The sequence below is a fragment of the Podarcis filfolensis genome, assembly GCF_964270895.1.
Source record: "Podarcis filfolensis genome assembly, chromosome: 4".
Taxonomy (NCBI): domain Eukaryota; kingdom Metazoa; phylum Chordata; class Lepidosauria; order Squamata; family Lacertidae; genus Podarcis; species Podarcis filfolensis.
Window position 1 is genome coordinate 67,154,578 of NC_139607.1, and position 25,978 is coordinate 67,180,555.

The 25,978-nt window shown below is 40.9% G+C and overlaps 1 long non-coding RNA gene across 1 annotated transcript; it reads left to right on the forward strand.

Moving 5' to 3' along the window:
- Nucleotides 1–16,634: 16,634 nt before the first annotated feature.
- On the forward strand, nt 16,635–18,164 carry LOC310761675. The gene is made up of 2 exons (XR_014547659.1): nt 16,635–16,758; nt 18,067–18,164. It is a non-coding gene; the product is annotated as an uncharacterized lncRNA (long non-coding RNA).
- The last annotated feature ends 7,814 nt before the right edge of the window (nt 18,165–25,978 follow it).

Sequence of the window (25,978 nt, forward strand, 5' to 3'; positions counted from 1 at the left end):
GATTGGACTGGAGTCAGACTCGCAGGAAAAGGATGTCTGCAGCCGGACTCTCTCAGGAATCCAGCTGTGTTTATTCTCCCCTCTTGCACAGAGACTTGAGGACATTTCAGAGGGGGACTGTTTAGCATCCACCCTTTGGACTGCTTAAGCAGCAACCCTTCAATATCACTTCCTTAGAAAAAAGATTGGGATAAGTTAGCCTCCTTGAAACTCTTGCTCTCTAAAGGAGCTCTGGAGAGCCCTTTCGAATGGCTTGCAAAACAGTTATAGCAACCCCACACACAAAAAAGAGGGTTTGTTTTGGTCATGTGTGACCTTACACAGGAAACGCTGAGGGCCTTTTCTGTTTTGTCATTATTCATTTAGTTGGCCCAGACAATGTTGTGTTGAGTTCAACATAATCCTTTTAAGTCTGTGCCTACATTGGCCAGAGTTTCCTCCATTACTAAGGCAAGAGGTTGCCTGTAGCTCTTGCTTCTGCTCCAGGCTGCTATTTTATTGCTTTGGGTGCATTCTGCAACCTCTGGCTTTGACAAAATCCCTTTGTTTTCAGAAAAGTACCATCGCCGTAGATGCAGCTTTCCTCCCACAAATTGTGCCCAAAGCGACTCACTCACAACATATAAAATGAACAATAGCTTTAAAAAATAGAAACAATTATAAACAATCTTATCAATAAATATAAAATCAAAATGATGCCAATATGAAAGTAGAATTGTTGCACAAAGGGCCACCATGGTCCAGATGATGTATCTGTAGTTTCGATCCAAGACTCCATCTTCAAACATCCATAGATTCCACCCCAACTTTCAACTAGGGCACTGTAGACATCCCATCCTGGCTCTCACCCAGAAAGTGGTCTTATGCCCACCGTTATTGTACCTCTTGCCCCACATGGTGGCCATCTGGCGTTTTGAACACAGCAACAGCATCGGCTCAAAATGCCTTCTTTGTCAAGGACAACGAATACACTCTCTTCCCTTCCTCTCTCCCCATTTCCCATTCTAGTCCACACACCAACATCTGCCGTGCAAGCAATACTCTGATTACTGTTTATCAGAAGCCATTGAGTGCTGCGTGCAAAATGCAGAATCCAGCAAAGAGGTCCAGTAACTGCTGGGAAATTAGGTTTCATTTTCTGGTAAGTGTCTTGTAAATCGTGTCTAGTTGTTAGTTAGTGACTTGTTAATTCAAGATGATATCTCATGTGGCTACAAAACAACATGGTGTAGCATGGCAGTTTAAAACTAGTCATAAAATTCCTAATGTCTAGACAAAAGTCAAAAGAACCACAGTTATCATAATATTTACTGTAAATTATATAAATAAGATTATAAAAGATCCCTGACATGGAATGTTAACTGGCAAAAGCCCACATATCTTGTTCTTTTATAACAATTCCACAGAGGCATACCTATTTAATATCCACAAGAACAAAACAAACATTTATTTTTTTAAAAAAACAACACCACCACCTCTAGTATATTTTAAAGTACTGTTGTTATATTGCTGAACAAAAAGAAATACTTTGTCATGCCCTTCTCTACTGCTTTTTTTGATCTTTTTAAAATAAAATAAAAGTGATACTCAGAAGGGAATAGGTTTTGGCTATGATGGAAATCCTGAAGCATCAGTAGTCTTGCCAGCTCTTAGAACTCCAGTGAAGAAACTAGGATGAAATATGCCAGATTATGCACACTCCAAACTTCTGTATAGATGCCACATTTACAAGGGCATGTATAACTTCACTTGGGCTGCAGCTCAGAGTACGTCCCATTGAACACAATGCAGCTTACTTCTGAGTTCACATGTATCGGATTCTGATGTTAATACTCTTTGAAAACTGTGTGTGTGCCCCCCCCCCTCAGAACTATTTTTAAAATGGCAGATCCATTAGCCAGCTGGCATTTCATCAGCATGGTAGCGATGATGACAGGACAATTGTGCTGAAGCCAAGCATGCCAGTGTCCATTCCATTTGATCCTCCCATCAACACAGAGTCATCATTCCTTGCTTACTTGTTTAGTGTTTAGTCTTCACTGAGCTGTGTTGGTTTTCCCCTTTAGTATTTTCCTCTGAAGAAATATTGGACTTCTGTCAATTTTGGGGCTCCTTCATGCCAGCTGATACTTCCTCTTTCTTTACGTAAGGATCCACGTTCAAATTACAAATGTGCTACTAGCTTGTAGGATTTGAGAGAGTTTGATATGCTTCACATATACTTTCATGGTGTGATGGTTACAACCTGGCAAGGCAAGCGCCAACTTCAATAAAGTTGAGTGAAGCCTTCGTGAAGACTGTTTACACCAGGATTCTTTGGGGGAAGCCATAACTGTTTAAAACAGCATAAGAAAAACATTTGCATCTCACTTTCCCTCTACAAATCTCAAGGTAGGAATTTCCTTCCCCATTTTATTCTGTGGTATGCGTTAGGGTGGACGCAGGTGGTGCTGTGGGTTAAACCACAGAGCCTAGGGCTTGCGGTGGGCGGTTTGAATCCCTGTGACGGCGTGAGCTCCCGTTGCTCGGTCCCTGCTCCTGCCCACCTAGCAGTTTGAAAGCACGTCAAAGTGCAAGTAGATCAATAGGTACCGCTCCGGCGGGAAGGTAAATGGTGTTTCCGTGTGCTGCTCTGGTTCGCCAGAAGCGGCTTAGTCATGCTGGCCACATGACCCGGAAGCTGTATGCCGGCTCCCTTGGCCAATAAAGCGAGATGAGCGCCGCAACCCCAGAGTCGGTCACGACTGGACCTAATGGTCAGGGGTACCTTTACCTTTATGCATTAGGGTGAAAGGTAGTGACTAGCCCAATATCACCGAGTGATGCTATTTTTAGCTTGTAAATGTGAATGATACTCAACAAAGTTTTACTCATCAAAGACCCACTGAAATTAATAACATGACCTAACTTTGCAATGTTAATTTATGCCAATGAGTTTCCTCAGAGTAAAACTTAGTTAATAAGCACTCTGTGTGTTGTAACCTGCCCTGAAATCTCCAGTAATGAGGGATGGGCCATAAATGTGCCAAGCAAACAAATACATAAAATATTAAAATGACAGTGATCAACAATGACAGTGTGTGTGTGTGTAAAGAGAAGGGATGAAAAAGAGGGAGTTGTGTGAGACAAGGAACATAGTAACTGATAACTTGAAACTGCTTAAGTAGGCTAGTGCATAAGCCAGTCTGCAGCCACAACAAAATTGTTGTCTTTGTTGCTACAGCAATCGTATGTGTTTTCCATTCACTTAAGCCGCTAAGAGCTTCCTGAAAATAGTCAAAACATTCCCTTAATCAGACTCCTGATTAATGTAAATGACCAACTACCTGGTGCTAAACATGTTGACTCAGAAGAAAAATATGTCACTGACTTAGGATGGTTTTTTTAAAAAACTATTTAGAATAGTAGGTGATGTTCATTAGCACCAAACACTGAAAGGCCATTCTACATTGTATCAGACACCAGTGGTTGTCCTTGCCTAACCAGTAAGAGAAAAGTTTTTGCATTGAATTTCTGATGCTTGTGTTTTACAAGTTGCTTCTACTGGATGTAGCCACTTACAGTTGAGAAGAGGTGGAGTGTGGGGTCCTTGACATTTATAAAATACTTTCCTAGCATAACATTCCATTCTAGGGGTGCAGCTGATTTAGATCTGTTCTGAATTCCTTATGTCAGCCTGGTCTGCAACTGTAAAATCAAGGATTATTTGGGGCCAAGGCTTACCCAGACTTTGCTTGGTTCATGTGAAGTAACCAGGGGGAAAACAGACCATTGAGCATGTGCAAAATGCCTTAAAGAGGAGATTAAAGTGTAAGAGGATCAGACCAAAGGCCTATAGAACAAAAGGCCAATAAAAATGAAATAAAATACAAACTCTAAAAACAATAAAACTATTCTTACAGATGCACATTTAATATGTACAATTGTCCCCAAATAGCTAGTATTCCATCACCAACCACTTACCAGACATGGTTACGGCTCAATTTGAGACAATGCTTATCTTATCATCATTCATTCATTTTATATACCACCCTTCATTCAAACATCACTGAGCAGTTTACAATATAAAAGAACGTTATAATATTTGTTATGCATAAATATTGAATATATAAATAATGTGGCTGTAAAACATATTAGCCTGGTAGCCTCCAAACCTTCATTTCTGACCTTGAGGTACCGTTTTTCTTCTTCCTCAAAACATAAATTTGAGACAACCCAAACAAGAGAGAACCTTTGCCAATGTTGACAAGTTTTTGGTGTGGTTTCTTTAATATATAAGTGGACAGAGGCTGTTCCACAGAAATAAAAATATTTTTTCCTGTCTCCTAAACCAAATATTAAAACTATTCTAGGTAAGTGAAGGTGCTTTATACAAGCTGTGCAAAAGCATCCTAAAGATATACCCAAACTAGCCCACACAAAAACATATTAGACTGAAAAGGTGATTCATCAAGTCACACGTCAATCTTTATTTAGAGTGTGTTGGCTGAAGGACTAAAGGATTTGGTAGAAGCCACACCTTGCCAGGGGAATTTACGATATGAGACCAGCACAAAAGATATACTGGCAGAACGATTCCAGGCAGCTAGAGCTCCTCCTGAGGCCACTGTTCTCCTAGCATTAAGAACATAAAAGAGCCTGCTGGATCAGGCCAGTGGCCCATCTAGTCCAGCATCCTGTTCTCACTGTGGCCAACCAGATGCCTGTGCGAGACCCACAAGCAGGATTCAAGCACAAGAGCACTCTCATCTCCTGTGGTTTCCAGCTCTTGGTATTCAGAAGCATTGCTTTGAACTTCTAACCTCTCCCTGGAAGTGACAAATAGGCAGTTAAGACACACTGAGAGCCAGTGTGGTGTAGTGGTTAAGAGCGGTAGACTCGTAATCTGGGGAACCGGGTTTGCGTCTCCGCTCCTCCACATGCAGCTGCTGGGTGACCTTGGGCTAGTCACACTTCTTTGAAGTCTCTCAGCCCCACTCACCTCACAGAGTGTTTGTTGTGAGGGAGGAAGAGAAAGGAGAATGTTAGCTACTTTGAGACTCCTTCGGGTAGTGATAAAGCGGGATATCAAATCCAAACTACTCTTCTTCTTCTCCTTCTTCTTCTTCTTCTTCTTCTTCTTCTTCTTCTTCTTCTTCTTCTTCTTCCCTTGACATGGCATCTATGGCTAAGTCTAGCAGCTGGGTGGCAAGACAAATGTTCCACAACATGTGTCTTTCATGTTTGCTGCTGCTGTGTGGCTCAGAGGTAAGTGCAAGTGTCACCAATATGGCACCTACAGCCGATGGTGTTCCTGCCAGGACCTCCCAACAGTTCCCACAAAAGATCTCAGGACATATTCCCTCAAAAATTTGCATTGCCCAAGAGACAGTCAACATAATTGGTGCTCCACGTTGTAATATTTAGATTCCCCCTTCCTTCCTTCCTCCACAAAACCTTAAATAAATATTTTAAGCAGAGAACCCTTGTTGACCAATGAATATAAATACTATCAAATTATTTGGAGAAGTTTATTTGTAGTAAAGTGAACCCAGCACACATTTTGTGACTGCAATACCATTTTTGTGTTGGGGTCGTGTATTGAAAAGGGCATTGTTCAATGTGGGATAAGCTCCGACGTTGAGAAAAACAGTGGGTTATTTTATTTGCTTTCCTTCTTTCTGTCTGCTCTATTTTATGCTAGTTCATGTGAATATTTTAAGGCCACTTAATTCTCCACACCCTTAATAAAATGAATGAACAAAGCATGACCATTTCACAGCAACTGCCTTACACGGAACCAGCCCTGAATGCAAAAACACTCCCATGTGTTGTTGAACCCACAACTCACCTCTACAAAATATTTAGCAGGAGTTATTCATGTACAATGCTTGAAAAATATCTGGATGTATTTATCACCAATTTACATTTCAGAAAGTATTAAAAACAAAAAAACAAAATTGGTGGTGTATGCAGCCTTGCACGTGTCGGCAACTGCAAATGTTACCAGCTACGGATATTTGTTATTTTACTCCCATCACAAACACACAGGCTGATTACATGCCTACCAGTACTGTTGAGAGCATCAAGAATGTAAGACAAGTTCTTCTCTGTCAGACAAAAGGCATATTCAGTCCCGCACAGTCGCCAAGCAGAACTAACTTCTGGAAATGGATCATGGACTTCATTTACGAAGCAAAATTACAAAACCAACATCTGATGGTAAAAAAAATAAAAATTAAAAGGCCACACTTAACAGTATGTTAGTTTTGTCTAATGATTATCTGTGGGCTTTTGTTTTGTTTTCGTTGCTGTTTCAAAATTTGTTTTACTCAAGATTATTCAAGATTATTTAGCAACTGTATCCTCCATAGGCAGTATCATAAAACAAGGGGGGAAATAATAGGATAGGACCCACCCACTTCCTCCATCTGCACATTAAAATATGACTTTGGAAACCTAAGCAAAATATAACATGAACAGCACAGAAGGGGAGAACTTATTGCAATAAGCTATAGTCCTTTCTGATTTCAGGTTATCTCCAGATTAAGTTCCTTTTGGTGGTTTACTTCTACATGTCACCGCAGCTAACAGAAATCACCAGGACTGGGTTGTTCAAGAGATAGACTGAGGCAGCCACCCCACCAGGGCAGAAGTGGCATCAGTTTCTGGGTTCTCTCACAAGATCTCACCAGAATCCGGATGCTGCCACTGCCACACAACCGAGGGTTCAGGAGTGGGGCAGTAGCAGAGAGGAAGCGGCACCTCCTGTTTACCTCAGATAGCGAAACATGACAGGCCACCGCTAGGAGTCCCTGCCACAGCCATTTCATGGTCCTTGCAATATATTGTTACACACCACCCCAATCTATTGCCGAGTTGGGGTTAGCGTTTACCCAGGGTTAGTGTTTTCTTTGGGAATGAGGCTCAGCAGAGGCTAGTGTCTTTATGATATATGGTTTATTACTGGAGCTTTCAGTGGAGGGGCTCACGGCAGCAGCACCCCAAAAAGTGCTAATTTGCTCTATAGCAGAAGCAAAGCAGCATAACAGTTCCTCTCTCTGCTTCCTGGTTACATCAGTCCCAACTCTAACCCCATTCCTCTCCCTTACCCTAAGTTCTGGTCTCTTTTATAACTCAGGGGAAGGTCTCTCCTTTGATGTGCTAAAACTCATTACAGTGGTACCTTGGTTTACGAACTTAATCCGTTCCGGAAGTCCGTTCTTAAACCAAAGCATTCTTAAACCAAGGCGTGCTTTCCCATAGCAGCAGGGGACTCAATTTACAAATGGAACACACTCAACAGGAAGCGAAACAAATCTTTTCTCTCTCTTCACTTTCTCCTATAGGGGTGTGGTTTTGAAGAGAAAAAAAAGGCTCCAGAAATTTCCTTCAGATCTGCCACATGACATAAATCCTATGCCAGAGACTTCATGTGGGCCCAGTAAAAAGCTATGTGGCATATCAACATGCAAGGATAGGATATATAATTCCTTTACTATCAGTTCCTAGGAGGCAGGAGCACTTCTGCATTTGTCTACCTTTTTGGTATGCACATGTCTATGCATACATATGAGATTTAAAATAATGGTGCAATGGGTAATGCAATGGTGATGAAAAGCGGGTGAGCAGGAACTTAGGCAGCCACGCTGTCACCAACAACAGGTGACAATTAAACTCAGCAACAGCTGGCTACTGCCTCAAACGTCAGCTCTAGCATCTGCGCAAAGCCCTAATCCCAGAACAATAATGTACACACAGACTATGACCATTAGACTTTTTGCTGGGTCACAATCCCAGGAAAACATGATACATCAGCTACACTGTGTACTGAATTAAATGGGCTTCTCCACAAATGAGTGTGCCTTAGGCTTCATCTCTATCATGCTTTCGCGATGGCTCTGGGTTGGACAGTTGTGATCCAGCCAATATTTGAGGAGCAAAGTGAGAGTGCCTGCCCTTTCCATCCATCTGGAGTACCTTCTTTGTTTTCAGTATTCCAGTATGTCATCACAGTGCTAGTCCTTCTTCAGGGAAATTCGGAGAATTGAAGCTTAAACATTTAGGTGTGCTGTCTGTCTCTCTTCTTTTCATGCTGTTGCCCCCCAAAAGGACCAACCAGTAGGGTCCAAAAATGCATCAGAATAATAAACCTCCTATCCAGCTTTTTGCTCTTGTAAGCGGTAAGTAAACCATTCTTTAAATTAATTAATTTAAAAGAATTAATTGGAATACAGCGCCGGCCCACGGTTCTTCACCTTTTTGGAAGAAATAACAATTCCATCCTTTTTCTCACACATTTTTAATCAGCTTTCCCCCACCTGTTTGTGAGAGAACATATGGTTTCAATCATGTCATGTTATCCTATAGCCAAGATTCTTATATGCTGACGCACAGAAAGAGAAAATAGCACATATGCTTTAAATTACATTTAGTTTTACATAAGTAGAACATTAATGCACATTGCTGTTTTTCAATTTATCAGTTCAAGATTAAGGGCCTTTTCACATAATCAGGTTTATAGCATATTAAGTGCACATTTGTTTCTCATTTATTGTGCAGACTCCTCACATCTTTCTTGCTGCGCTTCTGTTGTGGAGCATTTTCGAAGCTCACAAAGAGCCAGTAAGTGAGATAGTATAAGGGCATGGACAAGGAAGACCTCAGTTCTTGCCCATGAAGCTAACTGGTTAACTGTGCACCAATCATGATCTTTCAGCATAACTACATCATAGAGTTCTGAGGATGAAATGGGATATTTGCCATCTTGCACTCCCCTCTAGGCATCATCATCATTTCTATGGCTATTTGTACACTTTGTTTTGATGTTGATATTGTTTTGTGTTTATTTAATCATTGTTCTTAGCTATTATGGCACTCGATTTTTAAAAGAATCTCATGGATGAAAGTAGGGTTTTAAAAAGGAAATAAAACTTAGACCCAACAAAATATTTTAAAATAATGTTTCATGTTTATACGTATGAAAGTTAAGGAAATTTTTACAAGTTGCTAATCCAGTTAGATTGAAATATATATACTAAGAATATACTATTGTGAGTTTGGAGGGTGGGTAGGCAGTATGAGCCCCCTTCTAATTCTTGAATTCAGTACAGATTCAATTCCTGGAACAACCAAAAACCTCTCCATCACAAGTTCAGGTTATATATATGTGTATGTAAATAAACCATATATCCTAAAGACCACATTCTCTGCTGTCCCTCATTCCAAAGGAAAAAGGAACATTAGGTGAGCGTACCTGGAACCCTTGAAATTTCACACCGCTCGGAGATTGGGATGATGATCAGCAACAATACAGACCACTGTTGTAGATGCAACTTGCCAGGAGCTAATGTAATTCATATTATGTGGCACACACTAATATTCAAGTAATCTGGGATTTAGTTATATCAGAAATGGTGATGGTGGTGGTGATGATGATGATGATGATAACAACAGCAGCAGCAGCAATAAATACTGGGTTACCATCGTCAACAAGATCCAGGGTGAATGGAAATGATAACCTATTTGTTAGCAGCTCCCAGAATGTTAATATGCCAAAACTAGGAAAATGTCACATGTCTTCCTCTAGATTAGTAACTAGTTAAAATTCTGGGAGATTTGCATGTATTGAAAAACAGAGTATGTTTATTCAGGACTGGAACAATTAAGTAAGATTCAGCTAGGATTCATTTAAAGGTGAACATAACCAATTCACACATTCAAAACCAATATGCAAACACTGTTGAAATTCGTATTTCTCTGAATTTTGCAATGCAGTTCCTCAGCCATGTATTATGTACAAAAATGCATATGCTAGGGTAGTGTGCTACCTGCTGTCTCACCATTGTGTGATCCTTTAGTTTAAGTTTTATGTTAGTCTTCAGCTCTTTGGAGGTTTTTGCAGTTTGCAAAGTGATGGGGAAATGCATTGAAAAGTTTGTGCCAAATGAACATTTCATGGAAAGATGTGTAAACGCCTCACAAGCAAATCCGGACAGACACAGGGTGCACTCTCATATAACCTCCCTGTAAACAAATCAGAATGAACACTCAGTGAAGATCAGACATAGTCTAATCACTGCATAGGCTTTATGCCAGAAAATCAGAATGGATGTTGAATAAACATGCAGGAGCCCGCAGTTCACATCTTCCCACTGACTTGGAAGTCTGTGACTTCAGCTCGTTTTGGATATGTAAAAGACATAATTTAAATATTTGCTGCAGCAGATACAAAGGTTGTGAGCAACATCTAAAAATGTTGCTGTTGACCACAATGGAACATGAATTTCACTCAAACCCATTTGGACTACGGATAGGGTATAAATATCTGAAATCTCTTGCAGAAATTCTCTATCACTACCATGTCTGGATTTAATCTTTGGTTGTCTGCTTTAAATTTGTCCTCGATGCAATTGCAATATTACAGTTGGGCCTGACAGTAACCAGAAATTGGACAGATACGTTATTTTTCTTTCAACAATTCTCTTTTGGGGATTCCGAAACTGCAACTGATGTCCTGGAACTACAGAAGACTCTATGTGCAGAGAAAGGGCATCTTGGGTAAGTTTATTTAGGTCGGCAGAATGCTTTGTGATCTGACTGAGGAAACTGGGTAGCACATCTAAGTGAAGAAACATCTGAGGCCCTAGTTTTGCAGCCTTTTTGCTGCTGAGAAAGACATCTTTGAGGCTTCTTTTTAAAAGAACCCCCTCAAATTGCAGTTATTTACTTACCGTATGTTGATTTTGTGGTTGTTTTGTAATTGTCATAACAATAATACTTAGCATTTAAATAGCAAGTCAAGCAAGGAACTGGCTAACAGTGGCAAAGTGAAATGGATACATGTTTCTCACATTTCTGTGGTGTGTGCACATGCATGGATATGTTGCAAATGGGAACATATTTATATCAGGGTGCACATTATATCATTATGTGCACATGCATGGATATGTTGCAAATGGGAACATATTTATATCAGGGTCTATATCAGGACTAGGGTCACATCCCACACTATATGTGTGCTTAAGAGGAACAGCATAAGGGTCTGAAATGAGCTAATCTCTTTACCACATAATATGCTCTGAACACAACAATGTCCCATGCTAGCCCGATAATGTGAATTGGCCCATTGTCCTTTGTGTAGAGAGACCACGGAAATGGGAAATAATTGTATACATTTCCTCCCCTTTCCAAAAACCATACTGTTGATTTTTAAAATAAAAGTCACTTCATTATGAACTTGTTTATGACAAAAAAGAATGTATTTCAAACTGGTTCCCCCAAACACCAGCCCAGCTTTGTCAAACATTTCCTAAAGCTGAAGAGTGCGGTCTCGTTTGTCTCTCTCAACATATGGAGTACTGTCAAAAATGTAACAAACAAACAAACAAACAAACAATCTTTATATTTATCTTAAGTTCTGCAAGAAAAAATACACCCAAAAGGACAGGCCAGATACAATCCTGGACCACAGTGGAGGCAGCCTTTCAGTGACCCAGTTGGCATGACAAACTTGTTGGAGTTTCTGAAACTTGGAACACACATTTGGCAGGAATTCTGGAGTTTTTCCATTCAAAATAAAGACAGAAACTTGTTTAGATACAGTTGCCAGTGCTTTTTAAATTTATTTTTTAACATGAAGAATGCAGTTACCATGTCATTAAGTAAAGTATTCCTCTGCATGAAGAGGTATTAAAGCTGCAATCTCATATCCACTTACCTGGGAGAATACATTTACAGGATTGCTCCAAAATACAGAGTTCTCTATCACACAAGCATTGTTCTTCATGCTGCTATTAGATTATTTAACCATGTAGGATGCCTGGTGACACAGCTACTTCTATAATTACTTTGCAGTCATATATAAAATTTGTTCTGCAAATTTTCCATGCACATGGTCGCAAACTAGAGCCTGTGTGCTTATCCAGAATTAATGCTTCTCCACCTGTCCCCACCATTGCTCTAATGTTTAGCTTGTCTGCAGTGTGAAGCCTGATCCTGATTGGCCAGGGTTCAAAATCACAGATGGAGCCTCCAGTCACTGTGAAGACCTCCCACTGCTGATGTACAGTGGTACCTTGGTTCTCAAACACCTTGGTTCTCAAACACCGAAAACCTGGAAGTAAGTGTTCTGGTTTTCGAACGTTTTTTGGAAGCTGAACATCCGATGCAGTTGTCGGCTATTGTTTCTGGGGCGCCTGCACCAATCAGAAGCTGAGCCTTGGTTTTCTAACATTTCGAAATTCAAATGGACTTCTGGAATGGATTAAGTTTGGCACTTTTGTTTTTGCTATTTATTTTTCATTTTTGAGGCTTTTTCAGTTAATTTGTTTTTGTGACTGTGTGGAACCCAGTTCAGCTACTGATTGATTGATTGATTGATTGATTGTGTGACTGTTGAAATGGATAAAAGCCCCCATCCAAACAATGACTATCATCAGTGCAGGTAAGAAAGAAAAAAGTTTAAATTTTTATCATCTACAATACTGTCTTATTTATTTTATAGTACAGTACATTGATTATTGCTTTCATTTTATGGATCAATGGTCTTGCTAGATAGTAAAATTCATGTTAAATTGCTGTGTTAGGGGTTGTTTTTAAAAGTCTGGAACGAATTACTCCATTTTGCATTACTTTCTTATGGGAAAGTGCACCTTGGTTTTGGGACGCTTTGGTTTTGGAATGGACTTCTGGAATGGATTAAGTTTGAGAACCAAGGTACCACTGTAATGCTGAACCTGATGACAGCAACAGGGGCAGGAGGTGGAGCATAGCCTTGGGGGAGGAGCTAAATGCACTGTGTCAAAATCTCTGTCCACACCTCTCCACACAAACAGTACAAGAGGAGGACTTATGTGCTACAACTTAATTGATGCATAGGGCCTTCAACAATGCTCTACAATGTCAGGCTGAATTTTTTCAAAGTGATTTTATGAAAACAGAAAGTAGAAACTTCATACTGTATATGGTGGCAGTTATCTATGGGACTTCACTGTTGTGGAAAGCAAGATAGAAATACTAGTTTGTGTTTCTCAGGGACAAACTATAAGGAGATGCTTTCAGAAAACATAACTTTACTTAAGTTGTTGTTGCTTTTTGTATTACACTGGTTCCCCCCACCCCTGCAAATGAGTATTAACTTGTATGTGATGCAAGTACAAAATTCCAAATCACTTAATTTTGTGTGTGCGTGTGCCTGCAGGAGCATATGATAGCCATATACCTGCATGAACATATGATACCCATAACAGTTCTGCTACTTTCTTTAAGACATACTTTATCTAGGTAAAAATGTGTATCTAGGTAAAAATGTGTACCAAAACCTGATGAGACTTTTAAAGTCTAAATTGAAATGGCATATGCTTGGTGCTGAATTCCAAACAAAATGGAGTCATGCTGAATATATATAAACTGGAAACTTGGCCTCGGCAAAAGCACTGAAAGAATAACTGACAGGTTCCCATGCAGATTTTCTCAATTCCTTCCTATGGTACGATGACAGCACTCGACTCAAGTCAAAAGTGAATCAGCAACAGCTCCAGGCAATTTATTCTACATTGGCCAAGGCAGATCTTGGAACGCTGCAAGGCAAGTACGGCTTCCAAAGTTTCTGTTTCTAAGCAGAGAAACTCATATTTCAAATCTACACACGCACACAAACATGAAAGTAAAAGAAATTGCCTTCTACAGTTTGCAGTGACTGAAAAAAACTGTGAGTTTTGCCCCATTAATAGGGATTTGTTATACTGTCTTTTCCACTTTTGGAAGGAAGTCTGTAGCTCAGTGACAGAGCACACGATTTGCATGAAAAAAAGTTCTAGCATCAGTTCTTGGCATCTCCAGGTACGACACAGGAAATTTCCGTGTCTGGAATCCTGGAGAGCCATTGCCATTACAGTGATACCTCGGGTTAAGTACTTAATTCATTCTGGAGGTCCGTTCTTAACCTGAAACTGTTCTTAACCTCAAGCACCACTTTAGCTAATGGGGCCTCCTGCTGCCACTGCGCCGCTGGAGCATGATTTCTGTTCTTATCCTGAAGCAAAGTTCTCAACCCGAGGTAATATTTCTGGGTTAGCAGACTCTGCAACCTAAAGCGTATGTAACCTGAAGCGTCTGTAACCCGAGGTACCACTGTAATTGACAATCCTGAAATGAATGCAAGGCCTTTTTTTTCAGCCAGAGTTCACTAGAGCTCAGCACATCTCAGGTGGGTGCCATTGCCATTCTAAGAGAACAAGAGAGAAGTTCATGGTGAGCTCTGGCACCTCTTTTTCTAGATATAGAGCACTGGCTAAATGGACCAATGGTCAGACCTGATATAAGGCAATTTGCTGCGACTTTTAATTTTATGATTTTTAATAATAGTCTGTGAAATGGTGCCTTAAGGTTTCTGGAGTCACTGATTGAGCTGCCAGGTTTGGGTATTAATACTGAATGTCACTTGAGAGGTTTTTTAAATATGACCAGTATTTTATGCTATGGTGAATAACAAATTTGCAAAGAACAGTGAGTTATGGCATTAAGGCCCCCAAATTCTGTACATCTAAATTACGTCCATTAGAAAAGGTGGGGTGCACTTATTTCTCTCTGTGTTACAATAATAAAAACCATGTTGAGTTCATAGAATCATAGACTTGTAGAATTTGAGAAGACCACAAGGCTCATCTAGTCCAACCCCTTGCAAGGCAGGAAACTTTTGCCCAATGTGGGGCTCAAACCCTGAGATTAAGAGTCTCATGATCTACCAACTGAGCTATCTTACTTCCATTCAGTCCAATTTGTTTGTAGAGAGGTTAGACAATGTTGCCTCCAGCAAAAGTTATCATACACTTTTCTGTGCATTTCCCATTATATGAATTATCTCAAAAGCTCAGGAAGGGGGTGAAAGTTGCAGTGTGTGTGTGTGTGTGTGTGTGTGTGTGTGTGTGTGTGGCTTTGTTGTGCAACAACTCCAAAGCAGCTTTAACTGAACAACCTAAGTTTGCAGATGTATGACTGAATCCCACCCCCAAATAGCAGTGGTCTGGAAGCATCCTTGCTGTTTGAGTCAGCAGATTTTTAAACTGCGCACAAAAAATGTCCCAGAGGTGTGCCAATTCTTTTGTGAGCTCCATTTTAGGTGTTGTTTGTACATAAAGGGAAAGATGCCAGCTTTCTCATCAGTTCTGGTTTGATTTGCTACTTTCTGTATTAATGCCTCTCACATTAGGGCTTTTTCTTTATCCTCTACAGTTGTCACACTCGGCTCTGCTCAAAACAAGCTGAGATTCAAACAGCAATCATGGAACAAGTAATAAGACCTTCCCCGAGATATATGATACACGTGACTTTCTTGGGTTACCGGCATCAGACTACATTGTAGCCCAACAGTTTACAGGAAGGTAGAAATAAAGCCAACGTCGTTATTCATATATGCATCAATACTTTTAGCTCATCTCTTGATGGCAGAAACTTCTGAAGGCAATTCTGAAGAAGTCATCACTTTGGGGAAAGTGGCGTTTGAATCATTAGATGTCTTCAGTACAAAGCTCCATATTTGGGGTGGTGGTGAAAATCCTTTCCAGGAAATGACCGCTTCACCCTCTCTCACAAAAAGACTTGGGAATGTGACAAAGCAAAGGACGAACTGTTGAACTGGAGAGGTGGTGCGATCAGAACTTCAAAGTGTTCTGCATGCTTAAGAGCCAGAGTTGTAATGAAGACGGGAGGCAGGCACATCCTGGTCATAAACTTAAGCTTTAAACAGCCTTTTAAAGACATATCTCTCTGCCTCTGATTCCTAATTCCTAATATTTTCTTTTTTCTGCCCTGCTCAGTTTTATCTGCCGTATATAGCTTTTGCCTGCTTTCTTTTAGCTTTAAAAGGATACTTATTTGAATATTGTTTTTGTTGTTTTATATGGATTTTTATTGATTTCCCCAATTGTATTTTATGAGACAAATAAATGAAATAGTCACATATAGGTATAAATGTAAAGGTGAAGGACCCCTGGACGGTCAAATCCAGTCAAAGGTGACTATGGGGTTGCAGCGCTCATCTCGCTTTCAGGCCGAGGGAGCTGGCGTTTGTCCACAGACAGCTTTCCGGGTCATGTGGCCAGCAGGACTAAACCGTTTCTGGTGCAACGGAACACAGTGACAGAAACCAGAGCACACAGAAACACTGTTTACCTTACCACCTCAGCGGTACCTATTTATCTACTTGCACTGGTGTGCTTTCAAACTGCTAGGTTGGCAGGAACTGGGACAGAGCAACGGGAGCTCATCCTGTTGGTGGGATTTGAACTGCCAACCTGATCGGCAAGCCCAAGAGGCTCAGTGGTTTAGACCACAACACCACCTGCGTCACATATATAAGGCCCTGAACTGAGGTCATTAAGACAATGAGTATAGCTGCATGCGGTTCTCTGTGATGAGGTCTTGAAACTTACTTCTGAGTAAACAGGATGCTGGGCTAGATAGTCCAATCCAGCAGGGCTCTTAATCTGTGATTCTGCCTCACGTAGTCCAAGTGTGCAAAAATCCTGAGTTGCAAAGTAAGCAGCTGGTTGCCAAATCTGGCTTGATTTTTTAAAACTGGGACTTTTAGTTCAGTAGTATTTGTTTTATATTGTGATGGCTTACGGTTGCTTATAAACAGTACATCTGAACTGACTGAACTGAAATGTTTCATTGACAGTACTTTCCCAGGGGAATAAGGTGCTATTTATAAAGTTTATAAATCGAGAAGGGAAATCCGGTTCACGCAGTGAAGAGAAACTTCACTTCTGGCATGAGGTCAGTGCCTCTATAATTAACATTTCACAAACCCGCAAGCTTGGAGCACCTTCAGGAAACACATTTTTAACATGGGAAGAATATTGATCCACATGGTTATTTAAACCGGGTGCTCTGTTTCCTGTGGAGTGCTCAGTCACCTATTTCCGAGACACAGGTGAGGAAAGCAAGAAATAAAAAGAATTTCATTGAGATCTATATTTGCAATCATAACTGCTGTTTAAACAGCAACCACAGCAAATGAACAAGAAGGCAATCAGAACACTCTTTCACTGCAAGGAATCAATGAGCATATAAGGTACATTTTATACATGTACTACTAAATGCAATACTAGAAACAGGAAGTCTTTCAGCCGTTTTGTATTTACTACCATTACAAAATGCACACAAATGAGGGTGGGTGAGGTCTTTTTTTTTTGGGGGGGGGTTCCAAACAAGAAACAATTAGACCATTTTAAATGGCCTGGATCCTAAGATCGCTTGAACACCATCATGTTTCTTTGAATGTTATACTTTTTATGTTTGACTACTGGATTATGTTTTATGTTTCATACTGGATTGTTTTATTTGATGTTTTAATTTGATGTAGGTTGTAAACTGCTTTGAGATTTTTTCCCTTTAAAATATAAAATGGTATAAAACTGAACGAATAATATGAGTAAGAGTAACCAGACAGCAAGTTTCTCTTTTATACAGGAATGCTTAATCCATATCAGATTGGAACACTCTTCCAACTTCCAGCATTCTCTGGTATCAGATACCATTTGCAGAAAAGGTCAAAACACAGCAATAAAGTGTACAGATGTCTTGCGGTTTTAAATAACTACTTCCAGAGTTATTGAGCCCCACTGGGCCACAAAATGTTTCTTATTTTACTCTGTTAATTCAAGGCCTCTTGCTGCATAGTTAGAGGGGGTAACTTTAAAAAATAGATTATTCATGGACGTATGTGTCTTTCCTTAACAAGAGGCACACAAGACTCTGCAGATGTAACCACAAGAGTTATAAAATGATCAGAACAAAGTGAAGGGATGTAGAACATGGATTTCTAAAAGGTTTTTCCTGGCGAGATATCTGTGGGGGAGGGGGAGAGAGGGAGAGGGGGAGACTTTGATCATGTTGCAATTTAGCAGGATATATGTCTTTGATCTAAGAAGTTTAATATTCCCTGAATACTGGATTAAGACAATATTCCTAACTAAAAACAAAACAAAAAACTTTGGGCTTCTTACATGCACACACACCTTGTTGCTTGCCAATCTCTCTCTCTTTTTCTCATTACTTCTTTTCACTGTTTTTCCACTCCAGGGTGAATTTATTCCAATCACCAGACAATAATAACTCGACTTTCTCATTTGTGGCATAAACCTTAAGCCTATTAAAGTTGCTTGGCCACAGGCTATACACATGTCTTGCTTTCTGCCTCTGTAACCCAACTGGCTCGAAATAAAGGAACTAGAGTAAATTCAAAGCTAATAAGTCATGTTACCAAACTGGACGCACACAACCACCTCATCCTTAAAGGGCATACCCATGGAGAAATAGAACAAATTACCTGGACAGAAGTTGCAGATAGAAGCTGGTTTGTGGGAAAAACACTTCAAAACACAATGCTCAAAATGTCAACATCCTCCATGGTTCTACGTTGTGAAGAGTCTGTTGCACCGATACACCAGCTCTACCCATAGTTTGATGCTTTTCATACAAAAGGTTCTGGACCCAAAACCTAGCATCTCCAGAGAGAGCAAGGAGGAAAGACTCTTGTTTGATACCCTGAGAGTATCAACCATATTGTGTCAACCATATTGAAATGGATCAATAGCCTAATTTGGTGTGAGGCAGCTTCCTGCACTCCTAAGGCCACAGAAACCTTGCTCCGAGCCATTTGGGTTCTTGTTTGACTGCTCCCTGGTTGCTGGGCCTGCGGATTTAGGTCAGAGAATTTTGCTAGAATAATGGTTTGATTTCTCCATTTAAGGTCGAATGAGATGGATGTCATGGTGGAGAATGGCTTTCTCTGTTAGACAAGCTTGACTCTTCTCCTTAGGGATTCCACCCACTTCTCCCACAGACACTACACTGTTGTTCCTCAAACATTCAGCTACATTACTTAAGCGTGCACTGCTCGGGATATGTACATATTAAATGCGCTTTCCAAATAAGAGTCACTCTACTTGGAATGGCTATGCTCGGTCGCTGCTTTTAATAAAACAAAGCCAAACCATTAAGGAAATATAAATCAAAACTAAAAGGTCCATTGTTTGCTTGACTGAATGTAAGCATCCCTTGGGAAGAGGAGTGCATGTTAGAGAAATCCAGCTGTTTCAGTCTGCATGGCGTCAAACTGAAATAAAACATGTGTGTGCATTGTAAGGTTATTCAAAGAGACACAGGGTAGAGATACTGACGTTTGCCACTGGTCAGGGGACCAAGGACCATTGGGAGTCTGTGCATCCTGCCTCCCAGGAAGAACATCATGGCAAAGGGAAGATCAACCTGGGCCAAGTGTTGGTTAGAGAAGCAGCAGCTGCAGAGATCTTCCTTCCCCCCTCCCTGCCAGATAGAACACTCTGCCTCCAACTACCCATTTTCCTCAGCCTGCAAAACAGACAGAGAAGATGTTCTGGCCCGATCCATCAGGAATAGCTGCTGGGAGCGCATATGCATGAGAGAGACTTTTTTCAGGGAGGGGGTTGTAAAAATAACCTGTTGTTTCTAAGTCACATTGAGAATGATTTGATTGGAAGCTATAGTATAAATCTTCAAAATATATACATGCATGCACACATTATGGCTTTTGCCACGTATCTGTAGGAAGCCACAGTTGGTGAGACATAAGAAGAGAGGACGCTAACAACAGCAGAAGACGATGATGATGATTGGGAACTGAATAAAACTCAATAATAATTGAAATTAATGCACGTAAGTTAGTTGCATCCATTGACTTCAATAGGTTCACTCTGAGTAGGTTGCATGAGATACCACCCACTATTTATGACTACTCTTAAAAATTGATTGTGCGTGTTTTTCTGTTTATTTCCCTTTCAGTTGTTGGAGGACTGCTGTTTCCATCATCCTTAACCACCGGCCATCCTGGCTGCGGCTGATGGAAATTAGAGTCCAACACCATCTGGAGGACCACAGGTTACACACCCTTGCTGCTATCAAGGCTCAGAAACAAATGTTTTGCTGATAAGCTTGCAAGAGGGAAAACCTTCTTAATTGTAAGTGTTTAGGACTCAGCCCACATAACATCATTGGGAGGGATGTTTAAATGTCCCCCATGCTCTGCTGGAAAGCATGAGTCATTTGTCACAGTCTAAGAGTGGAAACAATTACTTCTCGTGTGTGTGTGTGTGTGTGTGTGTGTGTGTGTGTGCTTGCTGAAAAGGAGAGATGCATTAACACATACAGATTCCATCCTTTGGAAGGCATGGAGGGGACCGATCTGATATTAAAGAATTTCAGGAAAGATTACAGTGTTTGAGCCTTGATGAAGGAGCTTTTAAAGCATCTCCCATGCTACATGGGGACGCGGGTGGCGCTGTGGGTAAAACCTCAGCGCCTAGGACTTGCCGATCGCATGGTCGGCGGTTCGAATCCCCACGGCGGGGTGAGCTCCCGTTGTTCGGTCCCAGCTCCTGCTCACCTAGCAGTTCGAAAGCACCCTTAAGTGCAAGTAGATAAATTGGTACCGCTTTATAGCGGGAAGGTAAACGGCGTTTCCGTGTGCTGCTCTGGTGCCGGTTCGCCGGAGCAGCTTCGTCATGCTGGCCACGTGACCCGGAAGTGTCTCCGGACAGCGCTGGCTCCCGGCCTCTAGAGTGAGATGAGCGCACAACCCTAGAGTCTGTCAAGACTGGCCCGTATGGGCAGGGGTACCTTTACTTTACCTTACCCATGCTACATATGGCTATTTGATATCACCCTGATATTCCTTGAGGCTGTCCTGAGACAAATCTCTCAGTTACATATTATAGATATATGTATATATTCTGTTACAAAAAACTTGTAGATATTTGTATGAAAATCAAGCTTTGTTCAATTGAATATTGTATGTTTGTTCCTACCAGAGGCAGCTCATATTTACATGGCCCATTTGCTTGCCAAATAACTCTGGGCTCCAAGCATCCTCATACGCTCTTTGGGGGATGTTGGTTAATATGCAAACACAGAATGCTATTTCTCCTATTGGCTCTTCCTGTTCCAACCACAGCTGTCCTGTTGTACACAGTGTATTATTAAACCTTCTAGGAAGGTTGAAGTTAATAACCAGTTTCCCTAAAGGAACATTTTTCCCCCTACAAAGGGATTTATTATCTGAAGTCACACAGACAGCAATTTTTTTTACAACCATAAAATAAATAAGCCTGCTGTCATCCGGAACGTTTGGGCCAAACATTTAGCAAATGTGATGGTGCCCTAAAAGACAGAAGATTTGCTACTAAAACAGTTCCAAGGTCATGCATGCAGTGTTAGAGAGTTTTTGACTCATCTTGCCAACCTTTGACCCAAAGAGGGCTTATCCAACTTTCACTGCTATTTGGCTAGGAGAGTTTTGTCCAGCAAGACAGTGGCAGAAGCCACACGCGCCAAACCTTTCATTGCTGGTTTGTTCTCTAAAGGCATAGGAATTCCTATCAAATGCAATCCATTTGAAATTCTCATTCCTAACTACCAACCAAAAAGAGTTGGCCATATTTCCATGACCAAAGTGATTTTAGTGGTGAAAATAAGAGCTATGGTATATTCATCTTTATGACCAACAACAGATAGACTCAGCCGCACACCTCATCACTGGCCAGGAAATTGCACAGAGCTTCAATTTTCTACCCAGACCTTGCAATTTTATGATGCTTAAAAATGTACTGTGCTGCATCTTGGAACCCTCCTGACCAAATATATAACCATCTACCCATGCAGGACAACCTCCCTGGTGCTTGCCAACCATACTGATTTAAGTGCCTGCAGCACTGGATTGCCAAAGCAGAAGTCTTACTGAGCACATACAGTAGATGGCAGGTCACAGCACATGGCTGTTGACCTACACTTGGTTTACCACAGAGATGGGGAAACAGTGGCCCTCTAACTCCCATCACCCCTGACCATTGGCACTGCTCACTGAGGCTAATGGGAGTTAGAGTCCAACAGAACCTGGAAGGCCACGGATTTGGATGGTCACAGGTTGTACCGGAAGAAGTTATGGGGGAAATGGCAGTTGCTTGTCAGCTGAAAGCAGAAGAGCAAGATTGAGAAGATATGCAGACATTCATTTTTTGTTCTGGAATAGTTACAGCAGATAGTCCCCACTGAATGTTTGAACAATGCATATTATAATTATAATTATAATAATAATAATAATAATAATAATAATAATTATTATTATTATTATTATTATTATTATTATTATTACCACCGGTATTTATTACTTATACCCCACCCATCTGGCGTGGCTTCCCCAGCCATTCTGGGCAGCTTCCAACAAAATATTAAAATACAGTAATGCATCAAACATTAAAAGCTGCAAGGGGCTCCATTTCAAGGGCTGCCTTCAAATGTCTGAAAGTTGCATAAGCTAAGGACAATAGTTTCTCCCCACCATCTGCCTTTAATTAGGTCAGATTTTTGTTTGTTTGTTAGGCTAGTATTGTCCTCAGGGTCTCAGGTGAGCTCTTTCTGATCTTTTTAAGATGGAAATGCCAGGGATTAAATATAGGACCTTCTGCAAATAAAACACACACTTTACGACCAAATTCCTGGTATTATCTATAGTGTTTAGATGCTGATATGAGCATGTGTTGCTGTATTTTGGCAAATATGATCAACACATCACACCATATGAGCAACCAAGAAGAACGTGTAGATTCCACTGGATTTTATTTTACTGTTTAGCTATTTTTATTTCGCTTGGCTCAATTATTTTGTTCTTCAAGCAGCCACCAATTAACTCTGATGGCTGTGAACTTCACTGAAGCCTGACTCCATTACAAAGCATCAGTTTGACTTTGCCAATTAAAAGTCTAGAGAAAACCAACTGCAGTGCAGCTGGGTCTGTTTTCTTCTTTCTGTAGCAAGTGCAATTTTGCATGGTTTGGCCTTTTATGGTGTATTGTTATCCCAGATCTAGCGGTGATATGGACATTAAGGTTCAAAGGAAAGAATTTGAGGCTGCAGAGCTCCCAGAGCTGGTTTAATGGATGTCCATGTCCATGAGAGGGCAAAAGTGAATACAGTTACTTCTATAAATGACTTCAAAATGGAAACTTTTATAAATTATAACCAGAATTCCATGCAAATTTTAAGGTGGTTATTTTTAGTTTCTTGTTGTCTAGTGTTGTCTAGTTGTCTTCTTGTGGCTTTGGTTCAGTGCTTAAGCCTGATTAGTACTTCATCAACATTAGAAGAAAATGAAGTAGTGATCAAGGCCAATTGTATACCGGTTGAATGTAGGATGTGAACACCCCTTGTGAGACGGCACACTGTGGTCACGTCTGTTTCCTGTCTGTTCCTCTTCACATTTTAGCCCAAACTTATAATGCTGACATCAACCTTTCAGTTCCAGCCCTGGAGAATGGTAATCACATTTCACACTTCATGGTATAAGCAGATCAAGAAGTTAGAGAGGGAGTTATTTTGCCTTCTCTGCATAGCCAATACTGGAGAGGGTTTTCCTGCTTCTCAGAAACTTCTCGAGTTGTCGGTGTCAAGTTAGACTGAATATTCGCAAAGATCAACTCATAAAATAGACTGTTTTGAACTGGCAAAGGAGCACTCTGGCCTGTCTAGGTTGCTCATGACACCAAGGGGTTATATAAAGAATACTATTGTCCCTGTGTTGTTGTTTAGTCGTTTAGTCGTGTCCGACTCTTGGTGACCCCATGGAACAGAGCACGCCAGGCACGCCTGTCTCCCACTGCCTCCCGCAGTTTGGTCAAACTCATGCTGATAGCTTCGAGAACACTGTCCAACCATCTCGTCCTCTGTTGTCCCCTTCTTCTTGTGCCCTCAATCTTTCCCAACATCAGGGTCTTTTCCAGGCAGTCTTCTCTTCTCATGAGGTGGCCAAAGTATTGGAGCCTCAGCTTCACGATCTGTCCTTCCAGTGAGCACTCAGGGCTGATTTCCCTGTACACCCAGCCAATGATGCAGTCACTGTACACCCAGCCAATGATGCAGATAGCTAGTACATGTCAACAGATGCTAAACTGAAGGGTGGCGATACAAATCTCACAGTTCCTCAATCATCATCATTCTTAGGACTGGACAAAAGTCGGGTAAAGAAGGAGGTATTACGATGCATTCCCTAGTTTCCCCCCAGTCAAGTGTCATGGACTGGCAGGCTGCAGGGGTGGCACCAGCTGGGGAACCCCCAGGAGGAAAGGTCTCAGAGAGAGGGGATCGGTGGTGGGATGATGATAATGTAATTGGAAGTCTACTCAATATTGATCCAGAGTAGATTCCAATGTATAGTTAGCAGTATTCCCCCCAAAATAGACCAGAGGCAATTGTATTTCATCCAGCAGAGCTTTACTGCTACTGAAGGCAAATGAGCATAATGGTCACAAATCCAATACAATCAGGATTGGCACTGTCCATAAAAAATCCAGTTGCAGCAGACTTAATAAACTTACAATTACTTATAATAAGTCTAAACTTTAACACTATAGCATACCATGTACAGAACACTACACCAGAACAAAAAGAGAGACAGAAACATAAAGTGTGTGAAACCTAGGCTCCTTCTGGCCTCACTATTATAATCAGCATGGCCTTGACAGAAAAATATAACAGAACCAGTTAAAACCAGCTGCACTCAGCTCCCCAGAAGGTATAACCCAAACATCAGGAACCTTCTTGCTTGTCTCTTCCACACAGAGAAGCTTCTAGCACTTTCTTGAACTAATCAGAACGGAGGAGGGGGGAGTCTACACATCAGAGCAATACTTTTTGCAATAAGAAATGCAAACTGACAGATAAATGGTCAGAGGGAGAAGAGGGAGCAGAAAACAAGGAGGAGGTGTTGGAAGCTGAAGAGGCAACAGGGTTTAGTGAGCAGGAAGAGGCTATGACAGAGAGCGGTCCAGAATCAGAGACTGGAGAAGAGGCGGGGCAGAAGACAGAGAGGAGTTCAGCTGCTGAAGTATCTAAGGAGCTGAGGCATAATTTCTATGAGGCTGAATACTGGAACTGGAAGGCAATAAAATGAGCAAAATGCTGTTAATGAATCATTGAAAAAAAGTTAAACAAAAATCTATTTCCCCTGAAAAAGAAGATATGCTGAAAAGCATTGGGCATGTTGCATTTTGTGCTCTCTTTCCCACATTTTGAACTTTGCCCTTTTGTTTTCTTTTTATTTCCTCTCTCCCTTTCCTTTCTGTGAACTGAGGAACTGCAGTGGTGCAGTTTAGGATTTGTGTCCACTCCAGCGAACCTCTTCGTGTGCAGGGAAAAACTTGGGTTCACATGCTACAGCTTCTGACGTATTTCCCCCCTGAAAGCTGCCCTTCCACACTGCATTGCAAGCTGCTTTGAAATCATTCCGCTACATTTCAAAAGCCATGTGCAATGTGTGGGTATGCAAGGGGCTCCATTTCAAGGGGGGAAAGTGGGAAAGGAGACCTATATAAGGTATGCTTTTCTTGACTCACAGCCTAGATTTGAAAGCAGAAAATAAAGAAGCTAAACTTGACTTTTAAATCCCCAGAACATACTGATTAACAAATGACACATCCTTGTAATTAAATATAGTACATTCCTATGAGTTATACTTGCTCTTTCTTTTAAATTCCAAATTCTGCACATTTAAGGCCAATGTATTTTCGTTTGTTGCTGGAGTTTTACCAGCAATGCAGTGAGAAACTTTCACTGACTTAGCTACGCCTTCTTGCCCCCCCCTTTTTTAAGTAAAGTAATTATTTCAGTGATAAATGACAATGTTACTGCCTTCAGAATTATTTCCATTCATATCTAACTTTCCCTTGAGGAAAATAGTTTTACTTTGGATTGATCTGTGCAGCTAAAAGAAAACCACTGCATGTGAAACATGGAAGGCATTTAGGTGGCTGAAGCTTGGCTCCAAGTCAAGCATTTGGTACGTAAAACAAGATTATACAGCAGAGACTAATGCGTGTGCTCCCCTGAATAACATGCCCTTTCTCAGGCCCTCAAAGTTTAATCCACTCTCCTAATCTACTCCAAAGCATTTTTTATGGCTCCGGAA